Source organism: Ailuropoda melanoleuca, chromosome 13 (assembly GCF_002007445.2).
Source record: "Ailuropoda melanoleuca isolate Jingjing chromosome 13, ASM200744v2, whole genome shotgun sequence".
NCBI lineage: Eukaryota > Metazoa > Chordata > Mammalia > Carnivora > Ursidae > Ailuropoda > Ailuropoda melanoleuca.
The window spans coordinates 90,107,646-90,127,914 of record NC_048230.1 but is presented as its reverse complement, the minus strand read 5'-3'; the positions used below and the strand labels follow the sequence as shown (position 1 = coordinate 90,127,914).

Sequence of the window (20,269 nt, the reverse complement as noted above, 5' to 3'; positions counted from 1 at the left end):
GTTACATCCTGAATGCTGAGAACTAATTAGCCTCCTCTGTGTCACTAAGACAACTTTTTATGAGCACTTGCTTCTCCATTGTATAGAATCAAATACTAGGAACTTTCATTTAATCGGCATATTCATTGTTTGAAGATCCACCTAATAGACGTAGGGAAAGAGAAAAAATACCTAGGAAATAAATCAGTTTCTAAGACGTTAGAGTGAAACACATCGATTATTTTTAAAGAGAAAGCCTCAAATTAAGGATTGAATTTAAAAAAAAAAAAACCTTTATTTTCCTTTCTTGACATCTACAGTATGCAAAAGGCAAGAAAGCCTCTTTGAGTTGGGGGAAAAGTTGTCCTTTGAAATGACTTCAGTGATATGATTTCATGTGTATTTCAAACGCATTAATTTCACACCGTCCACAGTAGGTAATGAAGATGCACAGATTCGGGTCAAATTCACCGTCCGGAAAAACTGCAAATTAAGATGCTGTTGATTGATCCGCTGCCGGCTCTCTTAATCATCGTGATCGAAATCCAAATATTAAGAAAGGGGCCCGGAGGGATGCCTTTGGGCTTTTGACAGACCCTCGACCAAACTCGGAAGGCCAGCCTGCGCTTTTCCTAATCTTTTTCCAGGCAAGAGGCCCCATCAGCCCGCGTGGGACTCGCAGTGTTTCTCGAGAGTGCTTCGACACCCCCCCACCCCCAAAACCCAGACACACCCCGACCCCGAGAACGGGTCTCGGCTGTCAAAACACGCGGCGGCGTGCTGAGTCCCAGTAACTCGCATGACGATTAATGAGCGGCTTGATAATTTAATATCGCGTGTGATTAAATTATAAGGCGTGGGGGGGGGAGCTCTGCGCTCCCTCGCCCGCCAGGGCCGACGCCGCGGAGCCTGCGGGTCTCGGCTGAGTGCGAACCGCACTCTTCCTTCGCTCAGTGCCTGGCAGGCTCGGCAAGCTGCGGGTCCGCGCCTTCCCAAGGTCAGTGGGCCTCGGGAGGGGAGGGCGGCGGGATTCGGGTTTGGTGGCTCGCAGAGCCGAAGCGGGAGGTACCGGCACCGGGCAGCTCGCGTCTGAGCAGAAGAGCTGGGCGAGCGGCCGGCTGTTCTCCCGGCAAAGGCGCGGAGGGGCCGGGCGATAGCCCCAAGCAAGGGAAGATCTCTTTCTTAAATCCCCAGTCCCTCTGCCACAGGGGTTTAGGGAGTCCTTGGGACCCCGAGACCCCTGGGAAGAGGGGACACGGGGCCTGGCCCAGCTGGGTTTGCACCGGGCCCCCGCCCCCCGCGCGTGGACTTGGAGAGGATTTCTCTGCAGGCGAGGAGGTGGTGGCCGGGTTGAGCCCCCAAAGCCCCTCTCCTCCCCAGCCGCGGACCCAGCCTTGTCCCGTGCCGGGCGGGGTCCACGCCAGCTTAGGTTTAGGCACGTCCGGGGGAGAGAGGGAGTATAAAGCTACGCAGGAGCCTGAAGTCTCCGGAAAGCGGACAGACGCTGACAGTCTCCGGGGTTCCCAGCTTGATTTATTGGGGAGGAGGCGCGGGAATCCGATCTAAGCCCCTTTGAGGTTACTGGAGGGACTCCTTGCTGTCACTTCCTTCTCCTTAAAGGATCTCGGGAAGGCTCGGGCGTGGCCACCCCTTCCTCTGAAAGTGTAAGCACAGGTTTGGAGGCGAACGCCCCGCGTGGGCCGGCTTGGGTACGGGGGCCGGCTGCCCGCACCGTCCCCGCGGCCATGGCGCAGTTCCTCCAGGAGAGAGGTAGGTGGCTGCTCTTGCGGCAATGCAGAGCGCCCAGTCTGCGCGGAGGACGGCAGTGTTGGAGGGAGAAGCCCCTCGGTGGGCCAGACGGAGCGTTGCCTCTTCGTGGTCGCATCGAAGGGCTTCACATTCAGCAAGGGAGGGCAGGCCCTCGAGAGACGAGGATGTCCCCGAGAAGACCCTAGGAAACCTAGGAAACTGTTCAGACGGCGAGCAGGAGGGTGAGAAATGAAAACGTCGGATCAGTGCTCCGGAGGGTGTGTGTCCAAGCCATGCCCCGGACCGGCAGGAGGACCGGTGCTGGCTGGATTTTCAGCCGGACAACGAATCCTGGAGGGGATGCCGCAGCCTGAACCCAGGCTGCCTGCCGCCCTTCAACTAGAGGGCCCGGAAGAGCTCCAGGAATGGCCGGTGTCCGGTGCTTTGGGCTCCAGGTGCGGGGGCAGAACCTCCCTCCAAGAAAGGGATAGAAGCTTCCTAGGCCGGGTTCCTCAGATATGCAGGGATCACCATCCTTCCTTGACTTCTTTAAAAATTTGGAAGTCGCGCCAAGCAAGGGGGAAAATCAGTAGCAACCAACAGACTTGTAAACGAAGGTCACAGTATGGGGGATATATTATATATATATATATATATATATATATATATATATATAATATGTATGTAATATATGTATATATACTATATATTATATGTAATATATGTACATATAATATATATTATATATAAAACAGCCAAAGAGACTATGAAAATGAACCTGCCTGAGCAGAAACAAACCACAAATCTGTTCTAGGAGGCTTAGGTGAAATAACCCAAATTAGCAAAGGGTGTAGGTAGGCTGTACCTACAAACCCAGGATATTCGGAACACACAAAATGCTTCTTAGGAAAAAAGTTGGAAGAGTACGGTGGGGTGGAGGGAACACACCCAGAAGTCCTCTTTGGTCTTTGGCCTGAGTGTGTCCCTGGAAGCTCTTGTATCCCCGGTGGTGGCTTTGTTCTGGCCAAACTCCTCCCTGTCCAGGCCCGAAGGCTCTGAGGAGGAGGCCACCCCCTCAAGGCATCTGAGTAATAAGTAAAAAGGTTTCATAGGCAAGGATGCTGCCCGCGACGCCTCTGTATCTGGGAATGATTCTGCAGAGAGGTAGCCTGGGACATCACCAGTGTGCACACTGGCACTGGACCCCTGCATACTGACATGCCCCAAAGCCAGACAGGAGATTGTGGACTGCCACTTTTGTCCCTGTTCTTAAAATTTTCCTTAGGTTTGTTCCTCCTCCGTGCCTTTCTCAGACGCAAGCTGCACCCTTTTATCTGGTTTCCACCAAAAACAGTGGCTGGGCCCACGGAGGACAACTTGAAAGCTCAGGGCCAACTTTTTCCTGCAAAAAGTGCCACCTACGGTGTAAATAACAGACGCCTGGTGGACACAATACCTTTCCCAGATATTAGAGTTCCAGAAATCGGACTGGGAAAGTCCTAGACAGAAGCGTGTCCTTGGAAGGAGGGACTCCGCGTTCACAATAGGAACGTGTTGGGACGAAGGGCTCCAACTTAGGTTTTATTTCCCAGATTATTGTCAAACAGTAGTCTGACTAAAGGACGCTAGGATACTGTGAACGCGAGGGCCAGCTCCAATTTCTAAGACTCCCAAAGTTGCAAAAAGAGGAAGAGCTCTTTTTCTTTCATCCACAAGATCTCTCCTATCTAATGATGTCGGACACCTGCAAAATGACGTCGAAATCGGTGGCGCATCGGGTGGCATTGTGCATTCAACCTGCCGGGACGCGAGCGGTCCTACCTTTTCCTGCCTCCCGAGGGCGAGTTCGCGCATTGATTTCACCCCTCACTCTCAGCCCTGCTGCCGAACACCATTTAGGCCAAGATCGGGTATAATGGGAAACACTATCAGCAGACAATTACCCTTTCAGAGGATTCACTTCTCCTCACAGACACTGTTATTTGAGAAATAGGATCATTTGATTTCATATTGCACTAAATAACACCCAGCCGGTTCAAATTGCCAGCTTCTTAAAAACCGCCCATTGGAATAAATTGCAGCGGCCTCTTTTGCTTTTCAGGGCAACATGATGGGCGCCGGGCAGAACTTGTAAAAATAACTACAAAGCCAGCCCTGAGCTCCCGCTATTGGAGGGAACAGCTCTGCCACCCTGCAGGCAAAGGCATTTAGCCATCCGGTTTCCTGCCACCGCCCCCTCCGCCCGCCAATTTAGAGATGGTTCGACCACTTGGCTTTGGGATTAAGACGAACAGCCCTAGCCGCCCGGAGAAAGCGCTTCGGGACACGCCACGAGTTAGTGAAGAGCAGAGAGAGGTGGGCGGGTGCGCAAGGCACAGATTTCCGTGGGTGCCGCCGCACTGCCTGCAGGGCTTTGGCGTTTGGAGACAGCCGAGGGTCTGGGGTTCGCAGTCGGGGTGTGCGCCCTCCAGGTTCGCGGGTCTTGGGATCCCACCTGGAGAGTGCCACGGCCGCCACGTTCTGCTTACCCGTGAGCGCTGCAGACCTGCGGGCTGCCGCGCCCCCCAGCCCCTCGCCTGACCTCAGCACCCGCGCCAAGCCGGGAGCTGTGGCTCAAGGGGTCCGACTGGGGACAGAAACAGGAAGGAGCCTCACTGTGGCTTCAGCGAGGAGTCCAGAGGAAGAGAAGGAGGGAGAAAGAAAGGGAGCGGGATGAGCTCGAGTTCGCTGCAAACCCGCCGCCAGAGACATTTCAGAAAGAATTAAGCTTTTTGAAATCAGCCACGAGCTGTGGTTTAATAGACACTCTGTTCAACTGGGTGACAATTGTTCAGCTCGATGGGGGCGTTTCACGACCCTTTTATGTAAAACAAGATTTGACTCCTTGGTGCTTGTTTTATTTGTGCCAAGGTCTGGGTGAATTTAAGACGGCCCGGGCCTTTGTGAATCTGTCTCTTGAAGTCTTTATTAGATTTGTGCTAATGTACTTCACGAAGGCGGAATTAGATTCTCCCTCAGGTAAAATGAAGGCCGCATCTCGGGGACTCACCTGTGCACCCCGATTCCAGGCGTGAGCTGGAAGGACCCTTTTAGTGGATCCCGAGCCCGGGAGGGAGTTATTCTGGGCCTTAGGGAACTGGGTGGGAGCCTTTTCCCTTCCCTGGCAGTGGGAGGAGCCAGGGAGCAGGGGTTGTGGGCATGCGTCCAGAGGGAAGGTTACTGGCAGGTCCAGTGAGAAACTAAATTCGTCTCGCAGGGTTTGGCGCAGACATTAGCTCCGGGGCAGTGTCCGGGGTTGAGGAGAAGGCGGCGGGCGCCCGCCCTAGATGAGGTGATGGGGGGTCTGAGCGTGCCCGCACCCTCCACTTGGCCTTGCCCTGCAGAAACTGAGCTGCGTTTCGTCACTTTCAATCTTCTCCCCAGCAAATAAAAGCGCAGTCCCTGAGCCTCGAGTGTGCGGGCCCACACCAAACCCTGGGCCGGGTTGTGTCTCGGGTCTTTGAAAAGCTGCCCTCCGGACCTAGGACGAGACCGCGAGGCGCTGTTTCCCAGCTGCCAGCTCTGGCCCTGTGCGTCTGGGTCCTAGGCAGGCCCGGGGTTGCCCACCGAGCCCAGGGAGAGCCCCGACTCCTGCTCCATCCAGGTCCCTACCCCCAGGCCGGGCCTCTCCACCCCGTGTCGCTCTCTGCTCCAGCCCCTCTCACTCAGGGAATTCTCTCCCAATTTCCCACTACCTCCCCGTGGGGGCGCAGCCAAGGAACCCTTTTCTTGTTAAATGCCAAGCCCAAACGCCTCAGCTTTTCTAGGAGTCAGGAACAGGGTGATCAAATTCGGAGGAGCCGGAAAACACGTCTTGCCCGGCTCCAATCTTCTCTGCAGGCGAGAAGGGAACCGCAGAGCTACGGGTGGAACCGCCGCGCCTCGGTCTTCGAGACCCTGACCCGGTGCTGGAGCCCTAGAGCAGGCGGAGGCCGTTGCCGCGGCTGGCTGCGCCTTGGGGTCCCCAAAGGGGACTCTCGGGACCGCGCGGGTGGGCCTTTCCTCCTCACGCACCTCTCTCACTCTCTTTCCGACCAGAGCCCGGGCGGCGCGTTCAAGGTCGTCCTCCAGCACTGGGTAGGGAGCCTTGTGTCCGCCCTGTCCTTGCCTGGGAGCCCTAGGTGAGGGCGGCGAGCACCAGTTGTCGCAGCTCCTGTAGGCTTCGGCCTCAGGCTCTGGCCCGGGCTAGAACGTCACCCCCTTTGCTTACTATTCCCGCCCCCGTCCCCCATCTCGACTCGGCAGTGCAGGCCCCCGCGCCACCCTCCCTCGCCCGCACTCCCTCCACGTCGCCGCGTTTACCAGCGCGTTTTGTTCCCCTGTCGGATTCCCGGCCGAGGGGCAGTTACCGGGCTCTCCTCCGATGGACGCTAATCAAGTAATTTCCCCATCCCAGCCCCATCAAATTGCTCTTTAGCTGTTGAACCGCGGAGTTTTGCTCGCCTTTTCACATGCTAATCACACCCATTCAGCGGCTCTCGGTGGGGCTGTTTGTCGCGGGATAAATCTCCTTGTTTGCCGGCTGCATGATTAATTGATATTGTTGTCTGGCTTTTGTGGGGGCCGCGAGGAGCTGAAAGGCGGCGCGTCGTGACTGCGCCGGGGGCCGCTGGCGACATCATCGGGCTGCCGAGGTCCCGGCGAGGTCGAGCCGGGGCTGATGACATTATGCGCCCGATTTGGTTTTCCTTATTCAAAGGATGATGAAAGACTAAGAGACCCCAGTTTTACAACCCACCACCGGGGCTTGGAAACCGCACAGAGTTTAAGCCACAAGCGCAGACAAAGCCCGGGCGTTTGCTTAATTCTGAGAAAAGGGTGGGTATCACTTCTTCATGCACGGGACGATTAAATCGCATTTCGGCCTATCCGGGATTTCCGTAGGTGTCGAACAGGAGCGCGCAGCTTTGTGGTTTGGTTTTGCAAACAACGACTTGGGGGGGAGTGGGGGAGGGGTTGTAAAGACGGGTCAAAACCCTTAAAAGATAAGTAAAGGGATGCCAGAGCTCAGCAGACCTTACAGGCTGCGGCCGAGGAAAGCGGCGCAAAGGCGCTTCCAAGCCTGACCCGGGTTTGCCAAGCTCGCGGTGTTTAGACCGAATCGCCGGCCTCGAAGGAACGAGGCGCTAACCCTCAGCTCTCGGGATCACCAACGCGGGTGACCGCCTGCAGTCCAATGTGTTATTTGCCATCACCGGTCCCTGCTCTTTGCTGTAGTTTTCCGTCGCCCGCAAGTATACAGTCAAACCAACAAATTCCTCCGCCCTCCGCACCCCTCCCTCCCCTGAGTCCTGGGGTTTTATCCTCTATGGACATCCCTGAAAACTTGGAGATTCAATTAAATAATTCCAGTTACGCGGTGCTCCTACCGCCTGCTTATTGCAAATATTTCCTTTTCGAGTTCTTAAAAAAAAAGCAAAGAGAAGAAAAGAAACTGTCGCCTTCGCTTTCACTACGCTCGGGGTAATTGATAGGCGCCATCGGAGGTCAGAATTTGCATAAGAATTAAGAGCAGTAAATTAATTTAATATTCCATGCACATCTCCAATTATTCCTGGAGACCTTTGTCTCCGTGGCTGCCAGAGAGGGGATTCAGCTGCTCTTCAGCCAAACAACATCTGTGCGGTTAATAATTTGATAAACAGCTCATACAAATAGTTTCTGAATTATCTGGCAGCCCAATGACTATTCAGTTTGGAAACGTTTTGGCATGGTCTCCCAGCGTCCTCTAAGGGCCCCAGGCGTCCTCCCAGACAAACGTCTTCTTATCTTTTAAACATCAGCAGACGACAATGTGTACAATGAGTCATTAAGTAATAACCCTACCCCTAAAAAAAAAAAAAAAGAAAAGAAAAGAAAAATGCCTGGGTCATCACGGTGTCAGCAGGTCGTGTATCAAAGACCCTGACATTAATAGACCTGTTGGGGAGGGGGTACTGAGTGAAGACCTGCCTGAAGGGAAGAAGGCTTGGGTGTTGTGGAGGGCTTGAGGTAGGGGGCTGCTTTCTTTAATATCATGGATTGAAATTTACTGCATCTATGTATGCAAATATCTACTGGAAGGGGTACAGGGTAGGTGGGTGAGAGGGAGACCAACTTTTCACTGGATTACTTTTAGTACCTTTCAATTTTTCCCTTCATGCAGGTATTATTTATTCCAAAAATAAATACATAATAGACAAATTGAATTACCAGAAAGCAGAGGTGAATTATTTTGGCTGCCTATAGTCCTTAACCTACTTCTCCCCATTCCTCCAACCAACCTTGGCCCCCCAGCCAGGGCCTCCCACACCCATCCTGATACCAACTTCCCACAAGGCACAAGTATGTCAGCCAAAATGTTGAGTTGGCCCCAGTTTGGAAGGAAGCACTTGTACTATGATGCCACACTGTTGTCAATAGGGACCTGAATTTAGACACTTCTCCTTTGACATTCCTGTCTCTATACTAAAGATTTCATGGCTACAATTATGCTCCTTTATCTTTCTGCCACCCATAGCAGAATGCTATTCCTGACATTAAGTCTAGAAAAGAACCATTTGATCTTGAATGAGACTCAGACTGCTGTAATTTTTGCAACCTGTGCATTGCAGCTCTTTTGACTACAAGTCTGTGTTTACCCTGGAATTGTTCTGCTCTGACTTCACTGTAACAGGATGTTCGACTGGGATCCTTATCTCTGTCTATACATTCCTATATGTTTGATGTATACACCTCACCCATTCAATATGTTTTCTACTTCCTTCACTGCTGACAATCTAAGTACTTGAAGCTACTGAAAAGTACCCTGAAGTTGTAAGTAGTGTCCAAGCAGCAATATGATCGAGCTTTGCCCTTGTACTCTAATGAGCCTGGGGTAGCACTGAGCTTTAAAAACAGGCAAGCCCTTCAGACTACAGGTCTAAATATACAACTTCACAATGAATACAATGCTTGCCTGGCTCAATTGAAGAATTACTTTTCCAGAAAACAAGTCATTGTGTCACAAGAATACAACAATAGCATTTCAACCAAGCACATTCATTTGTATTTTTTTAAAAAAACATTTTCTTCTTGCATTTCATTAGGTTTTTTCCCTGGGCCTTGCAAGCTTTAAAAGCATACAAATCATCTCTGTTATTTATGATTAAGGGTCTCTGTCTGCATCTTTTTATTAATTTCTGACTTTGATTCAGACTTCCAGTCAGCGGAGTGATTTGAAAACATTTCATTCTTAAATGGAACATTATCAATTCTATTGGGAACCATTCTAATTTTAAACACCAACGTATTCAGTTTCTTAATCTGCAGCTCTAATGTTACTCATTTTTATGCACATAACCTATCCCCTTTGGCGGTAGTTCGTTTATGCTTGATATTTATCTTCTTTACATTTGTTTGACTATTTTTCAAGGCAGTAGATGGGCAGAAAATGGCTATTAAACAATAAGGCAGGGAACTCTGTTTTTGCCTATGTAAGTAAAGCCACAGACCATTGAAATTTTGAGGCTGGCTTTTCTTTCTTTCTTTCTTTCTTTCTTTCTTTCTTTCTTTCTTTCTTTCTCTTCTTTTTTATTTTATTTTTTTTAACTAATGAGCCCTCTCCAGAAAAGCCGTCTGGATACCATTAAAGTTGATGAGTTTGGAAGGATTATCTTGATAAATGCTTGGCTTCTTGGTGATTAGACACATATTTTCAGCAGTTTCCTAAATGAGACTGAGGTCCGCATTTGGAGGGAGGTTTGCTGAACATAACCAGAAATTGTTGGCAAAAATAATTTAGAGTATCACTTTACTTTGTAGAGTTCAAATCGAAGGTAACTGCTACTCACGTACACGTGCAGTAAAAATATGGAAAATACAGTATTAGGTGGTATTCAGTAATTTAAATGACACATATCCTGGGTATTTCCAACCAATAGTAAAAGAAATAAACCTTCTCTCTTGAGAAAAGTTACAGAATGGACAAGGAGCATAATAATGATTTTTAAAAGTTACTATCTTCCTCAAGGATAAAAATACATATATATACATATTTTTTAAAAGATTTTATTTATTTATTTATTTGACACAGAGAGAGACAGCCAGCGAGAGAGGGAACACAAGCAGGGGGAGTGGGAGAGGAAAAAGCAGGCTCCCAGCGGAAGAGCCTGACGTGGGGCTCGATCCCAGAACTTCGGGATCACGCCCTGAGCCAAAGGCAGATGCTTAACGACTGAGCCACCCAGGCGCCCCAAAATATATATATTTTTTAATTTGAGGGGAAAGAACAGTGCAGAGCCATTAAAAAAATTCTCCCAATAAACAAATTCTTTCAATTCATTTGATTTCCCTTAAAAAAAAGGCAATTTCTACATATGTGGCCAGCTTAGACCCAAATCCACTAAAAAACTGAGTTTGAAAAATATAGGTAGCATGTNAAAGGCAATTTCTACATATGTGGCCAGCTTAGACCCAAATCCACTAAAAAACTGAGTTTGAAAAATATAGGTTAGCATGTAAAAAGTCATGAACAGGATTCACTTAGATAAACCTGTCTCCTCTCATTCTCGTCTAATTTAATACCGAAATAAGCTGTGCTGGGTGCTGATACTGGGTTCAAAAGAAACGAGCTTTAGCACTTACCGGCCTGTGGATAATTGCAAGCCACAGAAACAAGTCCTGATTGCTCAAGGATGACTGTAAAATGTCTCTGATCATCGTGGATGTCAACCAGCTCCATGCTTCTTTCCTCTCCTTCTGCCCNGAAACAAGTCCTGATTGCTCAAGGATGACTGTAAAATGTCTCTGATCATCGTGGATGTCAACCAGCTCCATGATTCTTTCCTCTCCTTCTGCCCCCCCCAGGAGTTATGATTACAATCGATAGGTTGAGCTTCACCTTACTCTAAGGACACTGTTCACACCATTGTTATTGTAGATGTGTATGTCTTTTTAAGACACTGTTTAGGGGTATGGCAATAAACTAAAGTTGAGGAAGACAACCATTATTATTTTGTTGTCTTCTTCTTCTTCTTTTTTTTTTTACAAATATATACCAAGGGACAACATGGGTTAAGTGTGAGTCTGGCCGGTTCTGCTTGAAAGAGAGGGTCATAGACAGTGGGGACTGTGGACTCCCTGTGCCATTTGCTTTGGCCAGAAAGTTCAATCCAGCAGCCTAGTATAGACTGAACTTGAGAGGGGTTCCAAGGATTTATTCTGCTTTGCTGACTCTGTGAGGAGAGGAGATGGATCCTGCAGAATATCAGACTCATAAGCAAGACGTTTGAGACCTGCCATAGTCTGGTTGGAATCAACATCAGGGTAGAAGGAAACAAGAGGTGGGCAGAGGCTTATGGTTCTATTTGTCCACTAACTGGCTGTATGCACTTGGGCAATCACCTAATCTCCCAATGTCAGGGACTCCTGTCTGCCACTTCTCACCACCAATTTATTCTTTTCTTGCTAGGCACATACCTGCCCAGCTGGACTACATTTCCCAGCCTCCCTTGCAGTTGTGTAAACCCTTGTGACTAAGTTCTTACCAGTGGAATGCAAGCAGAAGTGATGGGAGTAATTGTCGTCTCGTACTTGCACCTTCCTGTTCCTGCTTGCTGGCTGAGAATGATACTAATGGAAGCCACATGTGGAGGATGACAAAGCTCCCCCAATGACCTGGGTTCACAAGATGACTCCCTGGAGCAAAGTCTGTATTTTCATCCTGGACTATTACAAGGAGAGAAATAAACATGTATTTTGTTTGAAACACTGCATATTTTGGTTCACTTTGTTATAGCACTTAGTCAAAGTAATCCACATCCTGGCTTTATTTTTTTATATGAAAACCATATCTTAGTTTGGGTTTTCCCCAAAGCAAGTAGTTTATTGGGAAGTGATCTGAGGAAATGCCAGTTGAGGAGTGCAGTTGACAGACAGGAAAGGGAAGGCAGCCATTAAAGTGCACTTTAAAGCAAATTACCATTGTGGGCAACTGGGATTTAATTCTATCGAGGCGACTCTGGGAAGCAGTATAGAATGCCTGTCTTAGAGTGAGTCCACCTGAGCTGGAGTATTTATACACCAACTCCCATCAATCATTAACTGAGGGTTACTTTTCATAGACATTATTTCCCCAGTACTTCTGGCCTGTTGCATAGGCAGAGTGGGCTTCAGGGACAAAAAAAAAAAAAAAAAAAAGCACCAAGGCAATGCAAAGCAGGTGCTGGTAGTTGGATATTGAGCTGGTAGGCACTGAAGTTTAAGGGCAAAGGTCTACTGATGGGACACTGACCGCTTCTGCTACAGAGGGCATTGGCGAATGGTCTTGAAGCTCCCCTTCCTACATTAAAGTTATTTGGACTCAGTTTATCGGTCTGTTCTTCTAGTTGCTAATCGGAAATGCCTGCTTTAGCCAGATTAGTTTACTTGATTTAGGGCTCACCAAATATCATCAGCATTTATTTTCCTTTTATTTGTGCCATCCTTTCACGGGAATGCATCTTATCACGAGTGTACTCCCTTTCATTTTCACTGCTTGACCAACCACCCCAGAACTTAGTGGCTTAAAACTACAACAATTTATTATTTTTCACAATTCCATGAGTTAGGAATTTGGGCAGGACTTGCTAAGCCCTTCTCCTCCATAAAGTGTCCGCTGGGCCTATTCACACGGAACCACCATGATGGCCTCTTATCTTCAAGGACCTCTCTTTGTGCAGTCACTAATCATTCAGTAGCCCAGCCAGAAACTCCCTACAGGATGGCAGCTGGGCTCCATGAGGGAAGAAGTGGAAGCTGCTAGTACTTTTAAGACCTGTGCACCCAGAAGTTTTTAAAATATCATTCTCATCTCATTCTATTGGTTAGAGCAGGTCACAGGGTCGGCCCAGGTCAAGGCGGGCGTTAGACTTCTCCTCTTGGTGGGAGGAGCTGCATGTGTGTAAAAAAATGGGAGGGACTGTAAGTGGCCTGATTAGGATACTGTCCATCATGCCTACCCACCCCTTGTTCATTTATTCAAATCCCCAAGACATCCTCCTATCCTCCCTCGTATAGAAAGCCTTTGCTGTCACATTAGTCCACTGGAGTCTGGTAGCCCCATCTGAACTCTAGCCACCTCTTATTACACACACTTCTTACTTTGTCCTTAGTCACTTGTTGCCTTGTAACATTTTGTTGCTACCTATTGTTGGCTCTTTGAGGGCAGAAAATGTGTGTTAGATTTCCCAGAGCCCTTTGTACAGTGCGTATCTGTGCAAAAACAAAGGAAGGGGCATAGAAGGAAGGGCTGGGTGGAAGTAGTGACCAGCGTGCAAATGCCCTGGGCTAAGATCTACATCAGTAGAACTCATTTCTAGTAGATTTATCTGAAGTCCTCAACTGTATGTTCTGAAAATCAAGTAATTCTGAAATGCCCCGAGCCTAAGTGAGGCTTAGGAGGCACACATATCCACATGCCGGAATGGCCATGTTTGTGACTGGAATGGCTCACCTGGAAGGCTTCCCCTTCCCAAACACTACTCCTCTGCCATGATGATTCCCTTGTGTCAAACTTTGCCCTCTTTTAGAATCAAGTACTACCTGATGGGGATGGAGTGGGAAGGAGAGGGGTCGGAATTTGAATCTCTTAGTGATAAATTAACTGATAAAAGAATTGTTTCTTTCTTTCTCAACAGAAGAAACTGGGGCAGCTCCAATGTGCTGGAAGATTAGAACTCACTGAGGCTGAATGAAGGAGAGTTGAGGAGGAGAGGTCCTGATGGATAAGTGGTCTCCTTTATTTTCAGCCAGGCCAGTTGGCCAAAAGATATTAAAAATAATGCATTGCCCTGGGCATTAGAAGGTGGCTAGCATTCTCATGGACAATAGGAAAAAATGGAAACATGAGCCAAGGGAAGATTCCAGAACCCTTGCACATGTTTTCGTGGGTTTGCAGTCAGCTAATGGACATCCCTCCAGTCTCTGGGATTCAGTCTCCTACACTGTGACTAGGCCCTTTGTCACCAGGTCTCCAAAGGCAGAGTAAGCCTGTGGGACCCTGGCCTATGATGTCCATGGGAAGTGAATTAAGAGTTGTTGTTTTCTTTTAACAGAATCACTAACGGAAGATCAACAGACAACTGGAATGAGTTATGAGTGCAAAAGGCTGACAAGTCTTCCTCTTTTGCTTCTAGCGACAAGTGACGGGTATTTCTATAGCTCCCTGAACGTGTTTTCCCTGCAACCCCCACCTTACTTTTTTATTAAATGCCCTGAATTGCCCTTTTGGATCAAAACTTTCTTTATCACGTCAGTCAAAGTAGGCTTGCTTCAGCTCACCTCATGGCTAAAGATATCAGATGTGTAAAAGATGATGGGTTAGACGTGTTTTCATGACTAGCAGCTCTTTGTGCACTGAAGTTAGCTTGCATGCAGAAAATGCACTTTGCTGGGCTCCTGGAAATGTATAATGGATATTGGCTCTAGGAGAGGCAAAATGGAGCATGGATTCTGCTATGGGTCACACTTGGGTTTAAATTCTCCTTCTGTCACTAGACTTGTGACTTTGAGCACATTTGAAAACTCATTTAGATGTGTGAAAAGTTTTCCTCATCTGAAAAGTGAGAATAGCAATACCTAAGTCATGGGGTTGTTATATTCAATAAGTAAATATGTGCTAGGTTTTTGGAAAGTTTCCTGAAACAAGTTATATTTAATAAATGACTTTTAAAGCAAGATTCTTTTTTTTTTTTTCTTGGAAGATGTACCTCCCATTTCCCTTCTCCCATTTTACCCATTCTGCCCACCATCACCACTCCTTTCTACCAGTTTGTTCTCTGTATTTACGGGTCTATTTCTGCTTTTTTGTTTGTTTTTTTTTTTAGACTTTGCATATAACTAAAATCATAGGGTATTTATCTCTGTTTTTGATTTATTTCACTTAGCATAATACCCTCTAGGTCCATCCATTTTGTCACAAATGACAAGATTTCTCTTTTATGACTGAATAATATTCATTATATATATGTGTATATATATATGCACACATATATATCTCACGTGTTCTTTATCCATTCATATATGGCTGGACACTTGCGTTGCTTCTATATCTTGGCTATTGTAAATAATGCTGCAATAAACACAGAAGGGCATATAACTTTTTGAATTAGTATTTTCATTTTCTTTGGGTAAATACCCAGTAGTGAAATCAATGGATCAAATGGTATTTCTATTTTTAATTTGTTGAGGAAACTCCATTTCCCACAGTGGCTGCATCAAGTTGCACTCTCACCAAGAGTACATGAGGGTTCCCTTTTCTCCACATCATCTCCAACACTTGATATTCCAAGCTTCTCTTTTTGTTAGTTACAATCTGATCATTTTACCATATCACCATGCTTGCACACTCTGTGTATCCATTTTCCATTGATTATCAGAAATGTACAAAGGCATGCATCCTTAAGATGGAGAAGAAATTCAGAGGATCCATGATTACCAGCCATCCCGTTATTTAAAGAGAATCTTTTGGCTCCAGTTTGGGGGATTCATTAAGAGATGTTAAAGCCATAACAGCGAGATATTTTTTTGATGGTTGAAATAACAGATGAGCTGGTTATAAAAATTGGCAGAACCCCCTGGATGGAGCTCTTCCTTCTGTTCAGAACATTCAACCCCAGATTGCCCATTCACAGGGAACTCCTAATGCTTCATTGTTACGATCTCTTATAAGTGTGTAAAGAAACCCTTTCCTTTTTGATGGCCTCTAGTTATTGTAAGTCATCCTTTTTGGCATTTCCTGAATCCCAAAAGCATTGAGATTTGCTACTCAGATGGGAAACTTGGTAAACAGTCCTGCTTATTCCATCTTTATCCCTTGACCAAACTTCTCCATATGCAGTCACATCTAAGAAAAAAAAAAAAGCAAGAGTAATCCTTCCTATCATCTTCTTATCTTCCAAAGGCTATTTGTTGGTTGATGACACTACAGAATTTGCGGTGTCCTTAAACACTTGGTGGAGCAAACATCTTTCCATTGAGTCTTTAATTGGGCTGAAGCACTCTGATGAGGGGGTCTTTATTTAGCCTTTTCAGTGAGTTATTTGTCAGGAAGCTAGGGGCCAGGGATTTCAGAAAGAACAAAAAGAACTCAGTAACTTTCTAAGACTCTGCTCCAAAATTGAAAGGAGGAAGAAAAAATGCCTGGAGAAATTAATTTCAAGATAAATACCAGAGAAATCTGGGAAATTGCTGGAAATGGATGTACTTACAGATGTCACCTTTCTGAAAGCAGTTAGATTCTGGAATGTCATTTCCCTCATTATAGTTTGTGCCCATTGCCAAGGATGTATTCTTCCAGGAAAAGTAAAGGCAAATTTCTTGGCATTTGCTTTACATCCCCCCACTGGAAAGCTCATTAAAGAGCCATTCCTGATGGCAATTGGAGATGTAAATGAAATGGCCTCCTTTCAGTATTTGGTTGAGATGGCCCAAATGTTTGGCGGTCATTAAAGCTTCCCCAAGCAGCATTCATAATAATAAACCAAAGTTGTCATTCAGCAGCATTATTAAAGCTCTGTCAGTAGTCACCATTGGAAGGGAAATGGAAATCAAGTTGCATCAGAATACACTGAGTTCCAAACCATGGCTTCCGCTCCACTTTTTGGGGAGGAGGACCAATTCCAGAGTCTCTTTACTGAGTTTTTAATCGAGTTGCTATTCCACTCTTTCTTTTATGGAGCCATAGAAGTGTCTGTAATGAAAGATTAAAACGGTCCTGTGCAGTGGTTTGCAGTGGCTATGCCCAAATAAAATATGACAGCTCTCTCGTAGGGCCTATATGTAAGCAGAGGGAGCTTGGTAACAAGCCGCATTATGCTCTCTGCCATGCATACTGATTGCAAATTGTGTGGGTTGCCGTAAAAAAAAGAAAAGGTGTGTGTGTGTGTGTGTGTGTGTGTGTGTGTGTGTGAGAAAGAGAGATTTTTTTCTCCCAACTGATTATGAACCTCACGCACAACAAGCAATAGAGAAACCACGTTCAAATTTCCTGTAGCAGAGGACACACACACACACACACACACACACACTTACACACTGACAGGCTAATGGCTACTTTCCCAAAGAGTGGTTAGAAAGAAGTAGTAAATGGGACTGTGTTGATGCCGCGAGAAGACCCGGGCAAAGATCAAGATACCCAGCAACATATCGGATAACACATAATTGGCGGGTCACAGCCAAATGAGTGTAGTCATGCATCGCTGGGCAGGCCTTTGCCGGTGATAAAGACACTTGTAAACAATTCAGTCCCAGAACATGGCAATAATATGTTGATCCGGCGTGTAATGAGGTGTCCCTGGAATCAATAAGCAGTCCTGGAGAGCAGGGAGCAAGGGCAGTGGCTGTCTTTTTGATGACCTTTCCTCACCACCGAGGACCCCATCTCCCCTGAAGAGGACTTTTCTCATTTTGCAGCCAGCTCCGAGTGTCAGAACTTCCATTCGCAGCCGGCAAATGAACAGCCAGGCCCTGCATGCTAATGAAGTCCGGGCTATTTTGCACCTTTTCATCCGCACATTATGCTCTTGACTCTGGAGAAGGTGGGAATTAGGCCGGACCCCGGTGTCAGACTGCCTGATGGCTCGGCTCCGGAAAACTGGTAATTGAAGCTGATGACTGATGCGAGGGAGGCCTGAATTTGGAAATAAACAGTTTCAAGCACTGCATGTCATTTCTAGAGAGACTGCTGCGAGAATGGAAATGAGCTCTGTTTCTTGAATCTAATGCAGTTTCTCAGCAGGAAAAACACCGTCTTTTCGACAACAATGCCAGTCATTAAGATTTAAATGTTCTGGCGATAATAGAAGAACTGGCCTCCCTGTTCACAAACAGCACTTATGTAAATGTCTTTCAACACCCAGATCTACATTTAATCCACGCCCAAGAAGATAACTGTGTCGGAAAGCGGAAGCAAATGCAATTCTTAGTCTATAAATATCATTCATAAGGAGAGAGAGGAAAACAGTAAAATTGTTTGCCGACATGTCACAGAGCCCGGCCTGTCAGCGCCGGCGGGAACGGCAACTCCCTGTCGGAACAATGAGAAGACGTGGGGAAGTGTCCAATAAAACACCGGGAAGCCACACTTTTACTGGATCTTTGTGCACTGCTGTATTTCCTTCCAGATACCCCCAACCCCCTCCGTCCTAGCCTTTCAAGTCGAAGTGGCCCAAATATTCCCCAGCTTAGACGCAGAATCTGTATTTGGAGAGGGGATCTCTACGTTCAGTGTTCTCATAGAAGCCCAAATCTGGACCCATTTGCTTGTAATCTTTTAAAAGAAGTTCCTTTGTTGGGTATTTATTTCATTTTCTTGTCCCGTTCCTGGGCTGTCACAAAACCCCAGAGCAAACATGACATACTCTTTCAATCCCTCTCCCCACTCTGCTCAGATTAATTGGACACTGTGTTGCTTATGCAAAAAANTTTTATAAAAAAAAAAAAAAAAAAAAAAAAGCTCGTAACCCACACACAGCCTTTTGTGTTTTAAGAGCCTCTAAAAATCATTTTTTTACTAGCATCCCTCCAGCCCAGTTCTTCCTGTGCAGGTGAGACACCTTCAGGGAGAAAATTATGAGCCTGGAGAAGAGGAGAATGAGGCCAGGGGTATTTATCATAGCAGGCCGGAGTGATTCATGAATAACCATCGGTTTGCTCTTTTCTCAATTCTCTTCCCTACCAGAAGTGAGATTTCGATACTTCGGGCCTTTTTCAATTTAATGGTGACATACAGGATTCTCACAGGCAGGCTTTGGTTTGTTAGCGACATCAAGGATATCAGTACAACTTGAGAGAAACAGAAGACGGCTGGGGTGTTATTGTCACTTCAGTTTAAAGGTAGCAAACCTATCTCACAAAGGATCAACACTGAATTATTTCAACATTTCAAAAATATAGATAAGCAATGCATTTCTAATAGTGTACTTGGGGATACTAGATAGATCAATGAATATTCAACAATCCTTTGCATGAAATATATGAAACTCAATGAGAAAAAGGATAAATCTTAAAAACACACACATATGAGCACACCTACCCCTCACTGTGACAATGTCCCTGTGTCTTGTGGGGTCTCCCACAACATAATGGCTAAAAAAGAGGGAGAAAATTGGGGTCACTAAAATGGGATAATGATAACCGCAAGGCTTTCTATGCGTGGTGTACATGTACACCAGGAATTCAATATTTATATAGTGATTCTTTCTGTAGCCAGGGCAGCGTTGATTTTTTGAAAAGCTTTTATGTGTATTTCCTCACTGGACTCTCATCACAAGCCTATGGCACAGAGGTTTATTTTATTAACATGTAAGAAAAGGGAGCTAAGAGGAATGAGATGATTTTTCTAAGATCACACAGCAAATAGAGTAGTAAAGCGAGGACCGGAACTTTTGTTTTAGACATTTGCCATGTTGTTCCTTTCTCTAAGTCCCTGCTCCTCTGTGTAGACACCACCAGTAAAGGAAGTTATGTAGTATTCGGCTATTTCCACTTTTATTTTTCACAAGCACTACCTGTTCTGTTGCCATGATGAGGCTGAAATTGTTCTGATGCAGAAGCAGGACATGCAAGTCCAATCACCCGACGAAAGAACAGCCAAGAGCAAGATTTTTGCCAGTCTTTAATGGCCACTGGAGGTGACTGCTGTAGTGAAAGCATCCTTTTGTGTGCAGAGTGTTGCCCGGATAAAAAAAAAACAGTGATTCAGCATAGATTAAGGGTCACAATCATGAGGATGGCTTTGGTTCAAATCCTGGCTCCATCACTGTCTCAGTAATAACAGAAAAGCAGACTGGGTCATTTCTCATTCACGTGACAGGAATTCCAGAAGTAGGTAGTCTGGGGGTGTGTAGGATGACCCCATGACTCAATTAATAGCCCACATTCCTATTGTCTCCCTGTTCCAGCTTTTTTGGAGCTTCACTTCCATCTCAAGATGGCCCCAGGGCATGTCACGGCTGTACAGCTTGAGTCATCTCATCTTAAGGGAGGAGAGCAAGCCAAGGAGTCAGATGGTCACAGGAAGCACCTCTACCCAACTGCATCTATAGCTCATCTGTAAGAGCTTTCACATGGCTATTTCTACCCACAAAGAAGGCTGGAAAGGGGAGATTAGAAGCTGATGTGTTGCTGCTCCCTTCACCATCTAGGTTCTCTTACTGAGGAAGAAGAGAACAGATACTGTGTAATTATTTGGAAGAAGAGTTTGCTGCCACCAACACTTACTAGATGTGTGAACACAAGCTAGCCTCAGTCGACTTACCTGCCACGTGGGAAAAAATAGTGGCTCCTTCCTCACTACCATACCAGGGAGGGGTTGTGAGAATAAAGTGAAATATTTTGCATGAAGTACCCATTGCGGTCCTGGGCACATAAATACTAAGATACGGTGATCTAAGAAATGAGGTATGCAAATATGCTCAGCTTTACCAGAGATCTTGGAAATGTAAATTAAAACCTCAACAAGACGTCATTTTCCTCTCCTTTCCAATTGACAAAAATTAAAATC

At 46.4% G+C, this 20,269-nt stretch overlaps 1 long non-coding RNA gene across 1 annotated transcript; it reads left to right on the top strand.

The window, feature by feature from the left end:
- The first annotated feature begins 880 nt into the window (after positions 1 to 880).
- LOC117795664 lies at positions 881 to 11,494 on the top strand. The gene is made up of 2 exons (XR_004619759.1): positions 881 to 976; positions 11,198 to 11,494. It is a non-coding gene; the product is annotated as an uncharacterized LOC117795664 (long non-coding RNA).
- The last annotated feature ends 8,775 nt before the right edge of the window (positions 11,495 to 20,269 follow it).